This window comes from Sphaerodactylus townsendi, linkage group LG06, assembly GCF_021028975.2.
Source record: "Sphaerodactylus townsendi isolate TG3544 linkage group LG06, MPM_Stown_v2.3, whole genome shotgun sequence".
NCBI lineage: Eukaryota > Metazoa > Chordata > Lepidosauria > Squamata > Sphaerodactylidae > Sphaerodactylus > Sphaerodactylus townsendi.
In genome coordinates, this window is record NC_059430.1 from 119,003,119 (window position 1) to 119,017,875 (window position 14,757).

At 42.0% G+C, this 14,757-nt stretch overlaps 1 long non-coding RNA gene across 1 annotated transcript in view; it reads right to left on the reverse strand.

Annotated features, from left to right (window-relative positions):
• Nucleotides 1-13,960, reverse strand: part of LOC125435362 — a 19,690-nt gene extending 5,730 nt beyond the window's left edge. Inside the window, exons 1-2 of the long non-coding RNA XR_007244881.1 lie at nt 13,945-13,960; nt 1,413-1,419 (exon numbers count right to left, since the gene is read on the reverse strand). This is a non-coding gene — a long non-coding RNA (uncharacterized LOC125435362). The remainder of the gene's footprint in view (nt 1-1,412; nt 1,420-13,944) is intronic.
• Between the last annotated feature and the right edge of the window lie 797 nt (nt 13,961-14,757).

Genomic DNA, 14,757 nt, shown 5'->3' on the forward strand with positions numbered 1-14,757 from the left:
GAATGGACCTGCTGCTGCGCATCTAAAGAAGAGAAGAAGAAGGAGGGAGGGGGGAGAAAGGGGGAAAATGATATGGAGGATGTATATAAAGTATACAATATAAATCTGTAATAATTCCGAAATATCAATAAAAATATTTAAAAAAAAAAAAAAAACTTAGCTGAAAGCCTGCATGAAAAGAAATGTCAGAGCATTTTTATTTATTTATTTTATTTATTATTAAACTTATATACCGCCCTCCCCCGGAGGGCTCAGGGTGGTTCACAACATGTAATAAATAACAAACCATACAGGGTCAGCACTGTCTTCTCAAAGTGGCAGTGACTCTCCACAATCCCAGGAGTAGTCCTTTTCCATCACTTACTGCCTGGTCTCTTAAACTGAAGATTCCAGGGATTGAACCACATGGCCTACGTGTGTGTGACCCCAAATGTTTGGAATATCTATCTTGCATTGTTGTTATGGAGTCTGTATTAACTGGAAATATCTGAAAGGCCTTGTTTTGTCTTTCCATAGCACTGAAAGATGTGAGTACTACAGAGCCCTTTGGGGGTAGGGGGGTATATAAAACCCATCAATTAATCAATTAATCAATTAATTACTATTTAAAAAGAACAACAGATGAATATAAAATTAAGGCTGAAAACACTTGAAGCTGCCTTATATTCAGTCAGCCCATGGTCCTTCAAGGTCAGTATTGTCTATGCAGTCTGGCAGTAGGTCTCAAGTAGAGGTCTTTCAAATGGTCTACTGCCAGGTCCTTTTTAACTGGAGATATTTGGAACAGAACCCAGAACCTTCTACATGCAAAGGAGAGGCTCTTCCATGGAGCCACAACTCCTCCCTATGGAGAATTCTTTCCTGAGACTCCCCACCTTAGTGATATATTCACTAACCTAAGGGTGAGCTTGGCCAATGAAGAACAAGAAGAAGAATTTGGATTTCTTCCCTACCTTTCTCTCCTGTAAGGATACTGAAGGCAAACTCCTTTCCCTTCCTGTCCCCACAACAGATACTTTGTGAGGTAGGTAAGGCTGAGAGAGTTCTGAAGAACTGTGACTAGCCAAAGGTCACCCAGAAGGTGTGTAGGAGCAGTGGCATCAAACCTGGTTGTCCAGATTAGATTCCACCTGCTCTTAACCGCCATACCATACTGTCTCTCAATGAGCCACAGGGACTTTTGCTCTGAATTCCACATTTGGTTGACAACCATCTGCAGGGTTGTCTCCCCATCGCCAGGTCCTGCCGCCACTTGAACCTACCCCCCCATCTGGGTCTTGAGCAGCTGGTTTGTGGTTGTAGTGGTTGCTCCCACCCATCTTACATGGAGGGTTATCCCTGCTGGGCCCTGGCAGGGTAGTGGTATTGGCAGTGATTCTGAGGCCCCACTCAGAACTTTTGAACAGCACTACCAAATCTCTAAGACTGCCTCTGGGGCTGCAAAACCTCCCATTTCTCAATATTCGACACAAGGAAATTAGAACCAGAATGCGGAGGCAGATTTCTTTAATGGGCAGCTGAGGACGAATAATGCACTTTGCCTTTAGGGCTGCATTTGGCACTCAAGACAATAATTTTTGTTCCACATGATGATTCTTCTGAGAAGTTAACCTTTCCGCATTGGCAAAAGTGGTCAATCCCCTTGACAATGGAGGTATTACATATGGGCCAACTGAACCTGGAATTTATGGGCAGATACATGCTATAAATACAGTCTCCACTTTGGTGACTCCACATTTGGAAGGTGTCCAAGAGAAGCCAAGATGAAACTTCAAATTTTTGCTGCCATTCTTCTTGTCTTTCTCCTTTGCCAAAATGTCATGGGGCAGCAGGTAAGAGAACTGTTCTCTCTTTTGAAAGTGCCATGATTCAATAACATTTAGTCAGATTTTCAGTGAGCCTTGAAGGAAAGGAATGCAAGAATTTCAGGGACCTTAAATTCTTCTTCAAGGAAGTCACAACCTGATAATTAGGGACATGCAGGAAGCTTGTGGGAAAGGTGCATTCCTTTTCTCTTTCTGTCCTTCTCTCTCTCTTTCTCTCTCCCATTTTTCTGTGATCATCCTCCAACTTTTTCTGAACCTCTCCCTGTCAATCTTCCTCACTACTTCCCCCCCAATCTCTTATCTGACGACCTCCCTTGTTTTCACCCTCTTATCACTGTTAAACTACCCTCTCACTACCCTTCTTTCTTCCCCTCCCATTCTTTTACAACTCCTTTGTTTATTCCCCTCTCCTCAGGGCCATCTCCTTCCCTTCCCTTCCCTTTGCTTCCTCCCCTCTCTTCCTACTTGTCTAGATCATTCCCCCCATCCCTCCTCTTCTTACTCTCTCTCCCTCTACCTAGGCATATATGTTTCTCTTCTTCTACCTCCATGCCATGACTCTGTCTTTCTGCACCCACCAGCATTTTCTGGCCACCCACCAGCATTTTCCCCACAGCAATGGTGGTGGCAGCTGTCTATGCCATACCCCCCCATTTCTTTGCCACAGCAAGAATGGTGTCTCTCCCAGCTACCAGCCAACTTCTCCTCCACTACAATGATGACACTTTAAGTTTTAGTTGAAAAACAGGATTGTCCCTGTATTTTCTGTTCATCGTTGCAAAATACACGGTGTGATTTAAAGACTGTAGATGCTAATCTCATGACCTTCAAAAGCTATAGCCTGGGAAGTACGTTTAAGTAAGTTCAGTGGTATTTACTGTCACATAAATGGAACTGTGTTTGCTGCTCTTTTGGCATGCAATCTGTCTGAAGCAAGCTGCCCAACTTCTTCCAGCAATGAAGATGTGTCAGATGGGTCTGTGGCCCTCCAAATTAGCCAGCCAATGAGCAGAGTGCTTAGCTGTCTGGTGCTCTCCTATCAAGAAAAATGAACGGTTGAACAACAGTACCCTTTCAGAGGTGTTAACCTAACTGATCTCAAACTCATTAAAAAACAGACTTTTTTTCCTGCAGAAAAATAGACATTACATCTTTTTGTGATTTTAAAGTGTGGTTCTATGAAGAGATATTTCAGTCTAAGCCCATTTATTCATTAAATCTGCATAGAATGGCAGTGTAACACTGCAGAATACAATATTTTTAGCATGCAATGTATAAATGGATGTATCCAAATACTGACAATTTGATATCAATTTTAGGGACTTTTGAAGTATATTCTTCACTCAGGCCCTTTCTGCACGGGCCATTTAGACCAGCGTGGGGCCAGTCAAAATGCCATTGGGTGGGGGGAGATCACACAGCTACCATGGAATCCCCCCCCCTCACAACAGCATTTTTCAGGTTGTGGAAAATGTTGGCTTCCATCCGGCCCCGAGTGAACAGCAGTTTTTTGGCCCTCTGCTTTTGTTATTAAAACTCGCCACCTCTTCCTGTGCCACTCCATGGGAACCAGGGGACACGGCCAGTGGTGGGATTCAAATAGTTTATCAACCGGTTGATTACAAGCACCATTTTAACAACTGGTTCTGCTGAAGTGGTGCGAACCTGCTGAATCCCACCACTGGACACACCTCATGTCCTCTGACCCCTGGGGCATTGCCAGGGCTGCAGGGGCATGCCCTCTCGTCCTGATGAAGTGACGCAGGAAGACGGGGTAAGTTTTAAAAACAAAAGCGGCACGCCTATGTATCCTTATCAGAGGATATCTTAGTGATTCTGGAACCCTGGAGAAATTCCAAGGGACGGCTCCAGCCTATTTTTCCCAGCCAAGTCACTCTGAATAGTAACTCAGGGATGTACCAACTTACCACTGGGCTGAATTACAGAAGATCACTTTGGGCAGCCCCATCCAAAGGGCTGGGTGCCCAGACATGCTAACTGTTCCCAAGGGGACTTTCTGGCAGAGTGAGGAGACAAAAAACAAACCGGAAAAGTCTCCTTGCCACTGGAAAAAGCCCATTGGGCTTCATAGACTTTTACCACCAAAAAGGTGCAATAAGTCCAAAGCCCCTGCTGCTGGGGTAACAGAGGCAATGGCCTGGTGAAAGCCCACTAGCATTGGCTCCTCTCATGGCCACGCCTCTGAACCACCACTGCTATGCGTTCCATCACTGTGGAGGGCCACAGTCGCTGTCCACTGGTGGATCCACTCTTGTGCTGGGGTAAATGCTCTGGGGAGGGCATGATTCTCTATGCATAGTTATTATTATTGTTATTATTATTGTTGTTGTTGTTGTTATTATTGTTGTTGTTATTGTTGTTGTTGTTGTTGTTATTATTATTATTATTATTATTATTATTATTATTAATAATAATAATAATAATAATAATAATAATAATAATAATAATAATAATAATAATAATAATAATAATAATAATAATAATAATAATAATAATAAACCGCCCTCCCCCGTAGGGCTCAGGGTGGCGAACAAACAGATAGAGCACAAATAAAATCAATTTTTTAAAAAATAGTTATTAAATATGGCTCTATATGTTAAAATTGACCCACATTAAAATGCAGCATCTATCAAAATTACCGATGGCGTCCTACTCGTTTTTGTATTTGGAATGTATGGTATGAAATTATGAAATTCAAACCAATCCAATCCAATCCAAAAACCTTTATTAAGCATAAACCAGAAGTACCATACATTCCAAATACAAAAACAGGATCATTGTTACATATCATGTAGAACATGGATTAAAAATGTAGCAACTGCTTCAGAAATTTCTGCATTAGGGCTGTTCAATAGCTTAGACATTTTTTGTTTGTCTGAGAGAAACATAAATTCTAGAGATAGTAAAGCTCCCAGATCGGTTCTAATATCATTAAACCTCGAACAGTAAAGCAGGATATGAGGGATTGAGTCTATAGCATTGGGACAGTATGAAATTCAAACAATATGCACCAGTGCGCTTTCAGTGGCAAAAAAACGATTAATAGAATATAATTTCAAATGTACACTCTGTGCTGTATAACAGCATATGATGGAATGATAATAAAAAAACCACAGAGCTAGTCAGTCCTCTGGATAAAATCCAACCACAAATATCAAAGGCTTGTGGTTATGTCAGATAAATATGACATATGTCAGATGAAGGATAACTTGTGCGACTGTTTTGAGAAAAGCTTTGCAGATCATGATCCAGTTTGAAACTTTACTTAAAACAATTATGTGACTTTCTACAAAAATATTCATCTGACATAAACTATACTTGAAACATTTATGTTACATTACTTTCTATAAGAATATTCATACGTTCTTTTTAATATAATTTTTATTTCTACCAACAAAAAAAATCAGGGAAAAAACAGAAAATTAGTTAAGAGTTGGAGCAAGTGAACATAACAATCATATAAATCTTCACAATTGGAACAGTAATTATGATGAACATATGATCTTATACAATCAGAGTCAAAAACAATCTATATCAACATTAAGTTTAAAATGGATCTGCGTGTATAATCTTATTACTAAGAATACACTAACATTAACTGGTTTGCTGGATGAAAACAACTTTAATCGATAATCATTTTGGAAGCTCAACTAATTTTAATTGAAATCTTATTGCATATGTTTAATTAATAAACAAGCACATGTACTTATATATGCATTAAAAAAAACCTGTTATAATGGCCTAAGTAGTATTTGCTGTACTCTGGTTATTAGAATGTTATATATGCTTGGCTTACAATTATCTGAATATACATGTGTGTGCATGTGTGTATGTGTGGGTTGGTGTGTGTTAAAAAAAAATATTTTTGAGAGTATTAACAGTAACATCCTAAATACCGCGTTTCCCTGAAAATAAGAGTGTCTTATATTAATTTTTGCTCCCAAAGATGTGCTATGTCTTATTTTCAGGGATGTCTTATTTTCGGGGAAACAGGGTAAACAAGTACTGGTAGTTATATTAGAAAATCTTTCTATCATATAATACTTAGTATATAATTCCCATTTCTCTTTAAGTACATGTTCTGGTCTACTTACTAGATTGGTCAGTTTGGCCATGTTAAAGTACTCTGTCATTTTATCTGTCCAGTTTTCTTGGTAAGTTCCTTGTAATGATGCCTAAAAGCATGATCTTTGGATCCATTTGAAATTATGGCCCAGTTTGTTAAAAAAAATTGCATTTCTATATGAATTGTTACTCAACTTTTTTTCTTCACATTTCCAACATGTTCCCTTATACTTTTTGTCAATTTTCTTAACATCTTTTGGGGTTAAATACCATTTTAAAATATTTTATACTAGTTTTCCTTCAACGATTGGTATGTTATGAGCGTAATATTTTTAGTCCATAATGATTCCCATTGCTGGAAAATAATTTTGTTCTTGAAGATTTTGCTTCCACTTTATCATGCAAGTTTTAACCTGTTCTGTTTCAGTATCATATTTAAGTAATAATTTGTAGATTCATCCTAATAAATGTTTTTCTGCTCATTAATTTTTTTTCAAAAATCAGACATTCCTCTTAAAGCACCTCCTATGACTTCTATGTTCTTGCTTTCTTTAATTTCTTGCCAATTTTTCCATCATTGTTGATCATGTCCTTATATTATTATTATTATTATTATTATTATTATTATTATTATTATTATTATTATTATTATTAAATAATAATAATAATAATAATAATAATAATAATAATAATAATAATAATAATAATAATAATAATAATAATAATAATAATAATAATAATAATAATAATAATAATAGAATTTAGTTTACCGCCCTATCCCCGAAGGGCTCATTGTTATTCTTTTGGTAGTTATGTTTTAAAAGCTTCAATTGGGAACATTAAACGCAAAGTTGACATACTTATAGCCCCATTCTTTTAAAAAGGAGGCTGAATCCATTGGTAGAAAGAAAATACACCAGCAGATTTGTCCTATCTGGAACACTTGCCACGGTGGAAGGGTGAATCCACTGGTGGGCAGCCACCGCAGCTTTCCCCAGTGGTGGGACATGGTTCTGGATATGGTGCCAGTATACGTGCACCCTGACTGCTGCTGCTGGTATAGCAGGGGTGGTCCAAGGATGTAGCCATGGGAGGAGCTGATACTAGTCAACTTCCTCCTGGCCATTGCCCTCATCATGCCAACAGCTGGTGCTTTGGACTTATGCTACGAAAAAGTCTAATGGGGGCTTCATGATGGAGGGAGGCTTTTTGTGTTTTAGCCTCCCCACACCACCAGGAAGCCTTCTTGGGAGCATCTGAACAGCACAGTTGTAGAGTCATGACAGGGCATCCAGATTGTTGGATGGGGCTATTCATCTTTTTGTGTGTTTTTTTTCCCCTTATATACCAAATAAGTCTCCTTGAGCAGCAGTGGCGTAGTGGTTAAGAGCAGGTGTACTCTAGTCTGGAGGAACCAGGCTCTGCTGCCTGAGCTGAGCTGAGGAATTCAGATTAGTCTGTACATTCCAACACACGCCAGCTGGGTGGCCTTGGGCTAGTCACAGTTCTGTGGAGCTCTCTCAGCCCCACCTACCTCACAGGGTGTTTGTTGTGAGGGGGGAACGGTAAGGAGTTTGTAAGCCCCTTTGAGTCTCCTATAGGAGAGAAAGGGAATATAACTCCAGCTCTTCTTCTTCTCTTAATACAGTGGTTCTCAACCTGTGGATCATGACCCCTTTGGGGGTCGAATGACCCTTTCACAGGGATCACCTAGAGCAGGGGTAGGGAACCTGCGGCTCTCCAGATGTTCAGGAACTACAATTCCCATCAGCCCCTACCAGCATGGCCAATTGGCCATGCTGACAGAGGCTGATGGGAATTGTAGTTCCTGAACATCTGGAGAGCCGCAGGTTCCCTACCCCTGACCTAGAGAGACCCGAGCAACCCCGGTCCCAGCAGCTCCTCCGGCCACTTCAACCGCTCTTTGCCCTGAGTGGCAGGGGCCACTGGTGCTATGCTGGCTGAGCCCATTCAGCCGGATCTGGGCAGGGGGCTGCCAGAAGTCATGAGCTCAGGCAGCCCTGCAGCCTCCCAGAAAAACAAGCCCACTGTGCCATGGCTCGCCTGCTGCTACCCAGGCTGCGAGCCTTGAGAGGGCTCCCAGTTGAATTCCGAATCATCTTCAAGGTGTGGGTTTTGACCTTTAAGGCATTATGCGGCCTGGGACCCTCGTACCTTCGGGACCGTATTACTCCATATGTCCCTACTCGGTCTCTGCGTTCAGCAGAGACCAATTTGCTCGTGGTTCCCGGCCCCTCAATGATGCGGCTGGCCTCCACGCACGCCAGGACCTTTACAGCTCTGGCCCCAGCCTGGTGGAACACCTTTCCTCCAGCTGTCCGGGCCCTGCGGGATCTTGGTGAATTCCGCAGGGCCTGTAAGACTGTGTTGTTCCACCGGGCCTTTGGAGTGTCCAGCCGCTGATGTGGTGCCCCCTCTCTGCTCTCTGCTCTGTTTTACATCAGGATAACCCTCATATTGAGGGGCCCGCCATTCCTCCTTTTTGGGGAAGGTTTTTAAATGTGGGTTTTCTGGATGCCTCTTATTTGATTGTATTAACCGCGGTTTCATATGGAGTTTTAATAAGTTTTACTGATTACTAACTGGATGGAGCTTATGTTATTTGTTTATTTTTTTGCATGATTTGCTCCTTTATTCAGCATTGTATGAATTTTATGTTGTACACCGCCCGGAGCCCTTTGGGGATGGGGCGGTATAGAAATCTAATAAACAAACCAACAAATAAATAAGGCGAACCTGGGCAGAGCTGAAATTGGGAGGAGCAGGAACTATCCAAAAGTATGAAGGATTGACTTTGTTTCTCTATTATTCCTTTACTTAGACTACTGTTCCATCACTGATTGTGAGTATTTCTACACTGCTGATTGATGTGCACCCCCTTTCTCATCAGATTTTGCATTTTGGAATGCTAAATAAGTATATCAGTCTTGTAAAATCAGGTACCTTTCGGCCATAGGTACCTAGTAAAGCTTCCAACAGGTTTCCCAATGGTGTTCTGATGGATAAGTTGGATAGTTGTGGACTGGATTCTAGGATGATTAGGGAGATAATGAACTGGTTGGAGAACCACACTCAAAGAATAATTGTCAGTGACATTTTATCTGACTATCGAAGAGATAGAAAAAGTGCAGAGAAGGGCAATGAGGATGATTGAGGGACTGGAGCACCTTCCTTATGAGGAGAGGCTGCAGCATTTGGGACTCTTTAGTTTGGAGAGGAGATGTCTGAGGGGGGATATGATTGAAGTCTATAAAATTATGCATGGGGTAGAAAATGTTGACAGAGAATTTTTTCCCCTCTCTTTCTCACAATACTAGAACCAGGGGGCATTCATTGAAAGTGCAGGGGGGAAGAATTAGGACTAATAAAAGGAAACACTTCTTCACACAACGTGTGATTGGTGTTTGGAATATGCTGCCACAGGAGGTGGTGATGGCCACTAACCTGGATAGCTTTAAAAAGGGCTTGGACAGATTTATGGAGGAGAAGTCGATCTATGGTTACCAATCTTGATCCTCCTTGATCTGAGATTGCAAATGCCTTAGCAGACCAGGTGGTCAGGAGCAGCACTTGTACAGCAGAGAAGGCCATTGCTTTCACATCCTGCATGTGAGCTCCCAAAGACACCTGGTGGGCCACTGTGAGTAGCAGAGTGCTGGACTAGATGGACTCTGGTCTGATCCAGCAGGCTAGTTCTTATGTTATTATGACTGGAAAGAGGTGTCTAGAGGGGATCCATAGGACTTGGTTCTGGGCCCAGTCTTTTTCTAAATGATCTGAATGAAACAGGTCAAGGGGTTTCTCACTGAATTTGCAGAGGGAACTGGCATTTTAGGAATCTGGGGTCACTCCCCCCACCCATACAAATCGTTCATTAAACTAGGCTTAGATATGACAGGAAGGAAGGGACAGATAAATCCATAAAGAAACCACTGGCAGGAGAGGCAGTTGGAAGGATAGAGAGATGGATCATAGTAGAACGCAAAACTCCCACTACTGGTCCTGTTCTGAGATTTGCTGCCTGAGTAAAGTAGCTGAGGGAAGTAACCTTTCGAAAAATTATGAAGACTGCAAACACTTTAGAGTGGTAAAACATTTTATTAACAAAAAATTGGTTCAAGGTAAACAAAGCGTAAGGTGCAGCATGGGGGCCTGATCTTTTGATCTGTGTACTGGGCAGCACAAGTGCTGTCCTCCAGACACCTAAATTTTTCACAGCACGCCTGCCGATGAAAAATTATATACACACACTAGAGCAGCTGTGAGATTCCAGATGGGCGGTTGCCACTTCCTGAAGAGTCTTTGCTGCCAGGGGCGCAAGCCATATAAGCCCACATCTGGGCAGGTGACCCCTTGGCTTGCTACACCCCAAACCTCCTGAGGAGGTTCCACTAAAGCAGGTAATTTTCCCACTGCCCACCAGCTAAAGATCAGTCCCCCATGCGCAAACCGCCAGAGAGCTGGGCCCCAGCTCCCGCCAAATGCCTCTTAAATCTTGAGCCAATCGCACAATTCGCCGCATATGCTATGCAGCTAACAGTCCATGCCCCAGGAAGATAAGTGTACCCCGTCCTCCCCGTAAAGGGGGGCCAGTTTGTGTGAAATGTCCCAATGACCGATGCACCGGCCCCCCAGTGACCGAATATAGCCCAAAATCTCGCGACAGGTGTTAATCCTGGCCAAGTCCACCTGTTTCGGGGAGACGGCCCCCCGCCAGCAGCACCTCTCCAGTAGCTTGGACCAGAAAAGCATGGTCCCAGGTAGCCTCCTGTGGATTTGATCCAGGTCATCTCGCATCCTGTGAAGTAGAGTAATCCGCTTGACTGCCGGCAAGTCCTTCTCTCCGAGATGTATGACGAGGGCATGAGGTGCTCCCAGGTGCAAATGGGAAGGTGGGAAGGCCAGGCCCTGACCTAAATAGGCCCTTCCCCATTGCCTGGCAAGCCTGAAGCCTCGCGAGCTCTGAAGAGCTTGCGAGGCACCGGGGAAGGAGGAGCATCACGGAGGTTGTCCCTTCCCCACCGGCAATGGCTGCCATGGTAAGTCGCAGCCACTCTTTCTTCCTGGGGCCACTGGTGGGTGCAGTCATGACAATTAAACCTGACTAAAATGTACAAATCTGAGGGCGTATATAGCCCCTCTAAATAATTTGTTGAAAGTTATTGCGTGTAATCATTCTTGCCACAATCAGTAAAACAAGGTTGTTTTTTTCAAAAAGTACCCAAGTATGAAGGATTAACTTTTTACTATTCCTTTATTTAGACTACTGCCGCACCAAAGATTGTGAGTATTCCCAAACTGCTGGCAGATGTGCACCCCCTTTCCCATCAGATTTTGCTTCTTAGAATTCTGTGAGGAAATAATTCTTGTTAAATTAGGCACCTTTCTTCCATAGTAGAGAATGGTCGCCTTTCACTTATTTTAGGGGACTTCTGACTCTGTACTTTGTGCTGCAGGCCTCACACCCTTGAAGATGCCGCAGGTCAATACAATCCCTTTTAATTACGTTTCAGATGCAACCTAATTGAATAACCACATTTAATACTAGGAACACTCTAGAAACCAAAAGGTTTTGGGGGATATATGCTTTGGGAAGTCAAAGTACCCTTCATCAAAAATGAGCCAAAATGTGGACAAGGTTCCTGAATCAAGGGAATGCTGTCAATCTTGCTTATCTGGATTTCAGTAAAGCTTTCAGCTGGGTTCCCTATGATATTCAGATGAGTAAACTGGAGGGTCATGGCCTGGATTCTAGGATGATAAGGTGGATAATGAACTGGTTGGAGAACCACACTCAAAGAACCACACTCAAAGAACTGGTTGGAGAACCACACTCCCTCCATTATCTGAATGGAGGGAGATTTCAAGGGGGAATCTGCAGGGCTTGGTCCTAGGCCCAGTACTTTTCAACATTTTTCCAAGTGATCTGGATGGAGGGGCTTGTCACTGAATTTGCAGATGACTCCAAATTGGGAGGAGCAGTGAACACACCAGAAGATAGAGATAGGGTAGGCTTAAACGAGATCTGAATACACTGGAATAGTGGGCAGATGTGAACCAGATGCAATTCAACAAAGACAAATGCAACAAACACTTTGGTAACTGATTTAACTGGCCCAGCATATTAATTTAAAAATTCAATTTTCCTCCATTCTTTATCAGTCATATGGGAATTATTTATATTAGGTACCATTTAGTAATCTGTAACTTGAAGTCATAGTAGTTTGTCACAGAGAAAAGTAGCAAAGGAGTCTACACACACAAATACACACTATGAATAATCAACACACATTATAATAAATTAAGCTGAAAGGAAGAGATTAAAAAAGACCCTTCTCCCTGGAAGCTATGACCACAGGATAGTCTCCAGCTCTTCCTGTCTCTTTGGCTCCGTCCGCACATGCAGAATAATGCACTTTCAATACACTTTCAATACACCTTGCAGCTGTGCGGAATAGCAAAATAGCACAGTTGTGAAAGTGGATTGAACGTGCATTATTCTGCATGTGTGAAAGGGGCCTTTATGACCTTGAAACCTTTGTGTGGAAAAAAAGTGCTCTCTGTGTTACTACAATGTTCCTTTGTCCACCTTTGAACGATCTTTATGGTATCCCTTGTCTTAGAATCAGCTTGATAGAAAACTATACTATCTTTGGGTCCCTCTCAGAGAAGGTCATCAATAGGTGTTTCCAGGTGGAAGCCATAATGCCTCCTAATATACATAAGTATTATATTGAATTAAACAGTCTTCAATCAAAGGTTTTATCAGGATGATCTGAGGATGATCTCTGTTGTGGAATAGGGTAGAGGTCCAGGTAGAGATTTTGAAATATTTTAAAGAGGTATCAATAAACCTGAAGAATAATTACTTATTCATGTTTTAACTTAGGATTCCACTGGAGCAGGGGTGAGTATTGTAGATAAGTGTATGTGAAGCTAGCTTACATCTGCTAATGTCTGCACATGCAATTTCCTAAATTCCAAATGAGATGCAGAGAAAGTGGGGCGACATTGGACTTAGCGTAACTAAACCAAAGGTAATTCAGAAAACCCCGGGCAAGGTCCTTTGTTTGGGAAAACTAGATATTGGAAAATTAACCCTGTGGTGATGCTAAGGAAGGCCATCTTCTTGGACAAAACAGAGTTCTTCTCAGGAGAGAACAATACAGTGAAGAATGGCTCAGATGAGTCAGAGCTGGTGATAATCCAGTTTTTAATTAGATTTTAGATATAATTGATGAATTTACAAATCAGGATATTCACATTCAGAGTAAGGTTTGTTGGTTTTCTGGTAGTGGAACTCGAAGGGTGTGATAGGATTGGCTAGGAAAGAAAGGACACAGAAAGGCTAGCTCTGTTAAGATTGGGTAGTTTTTGTATACCCTTCGTGGACTATAGAACAACAGGTGTATTGTTTCCAAGACTGTGGCTATTTTTGCAGGGCAGTGTCTATTGTTACACAGATGGCAACAGTTAGATATGCAGGAAAGATGTTGCTAGCTGTTATGCATATTTATTGAAGATGGAAAAAGCAAGTTCAGGTGAAACCCCTCTTTTGGTATCAAAGTCCAGAATCAAGATTTGGCATCCATCCTAGTCTTAGGTGTCTGTGACTGTCCAGAAAATGCCCCCCTATCTTTCCATCAGCTTGCCGGCCAACAATTCCTCCCAGTGGACCTAGTGACTCTACATGCTCTCCTTTATTCCTTAACATGTTCCAACAATGTTGTTCTATGAGCCACTAGGCAGAGGGAGTCAGAAAAGAGGCTTAGGGTAGGGAGACTATCAATGTGAGATTAGTGACATTCAGGGGTAAAAATACAAGAAGGTTTCCTGGTTGGCTCACAGAAACCTATTAAACCCATAATACTAAATCCTTGCAACAACAAAATTGAGGAAACCATGCTGTTGTAAATAATGGTCATATTTACATATGCAAAGACAACCTAAAATAATAAGAATACTTTATTTGAAGGCATGACAATTTATCTGTCAAAAAAAATATAAGGACATATATATATATATAATTTTGTTGAGAGTTATCCCATGAGATCATTCTCATCACAGTGCATAAAACAGTTTTTCCCCTCAAGGATTATAGAAAAGAACATAAGAACATAAGAACGTGCCTGCTGGATCAGACCAGAGTCCATCTAGTCCAGCACTCTGCTACTTGCAGTGGCCCACCAGGTGCCTTTGGGAGCTCACCTGCAGGATGTGAAAGCAATGGCCTTCTGCTGCTGCTGCTCCTGAGCACCTGGTCTGCTAAGGCATGAAGGATTAACTGTTTCTTTATTATTCCTTTGCTTAGGTTAATGGAGGCCTAGCACCTGTGAGTATTCCCAATCTGCTTATCAATGTGCACCATCCTTCTCATCCCATTTTGCTTCTTGGAATTCTGTGCGGAACTAGTCAATGGTTCTTGTGAAATTAGGCACCTTTCTCCCATAGAAGAAAATGGCTACCTTTCACTTGTTTGTAGGAACTTTATGACTGTATTTTGTGCTGCAGTTCTAACACGTATGACAATTTTACCTGTCAATGCAACTTTATTAATTACATTATATATGCAACCTACTTCAATGCTTAGAGCAGCATGGGGATATATGCTTTTGAGAGTCAAGGCACCCTTCATCAGAAATGAGTTAGGATGGAGACTCCTGGGTTTTTAGAACCAAATCAGAAAGTGGGATGGGTGTTTCAAAAGTACTTCAGGTGGGGACTCTGTGATCTCCATTCAGAGCTGTATCTGATCAGATGGCATGCAAACATGAGTACTGAAACGACTGTCTACAGAAGCCGCAGGAATCTTTTCATTTTGAGG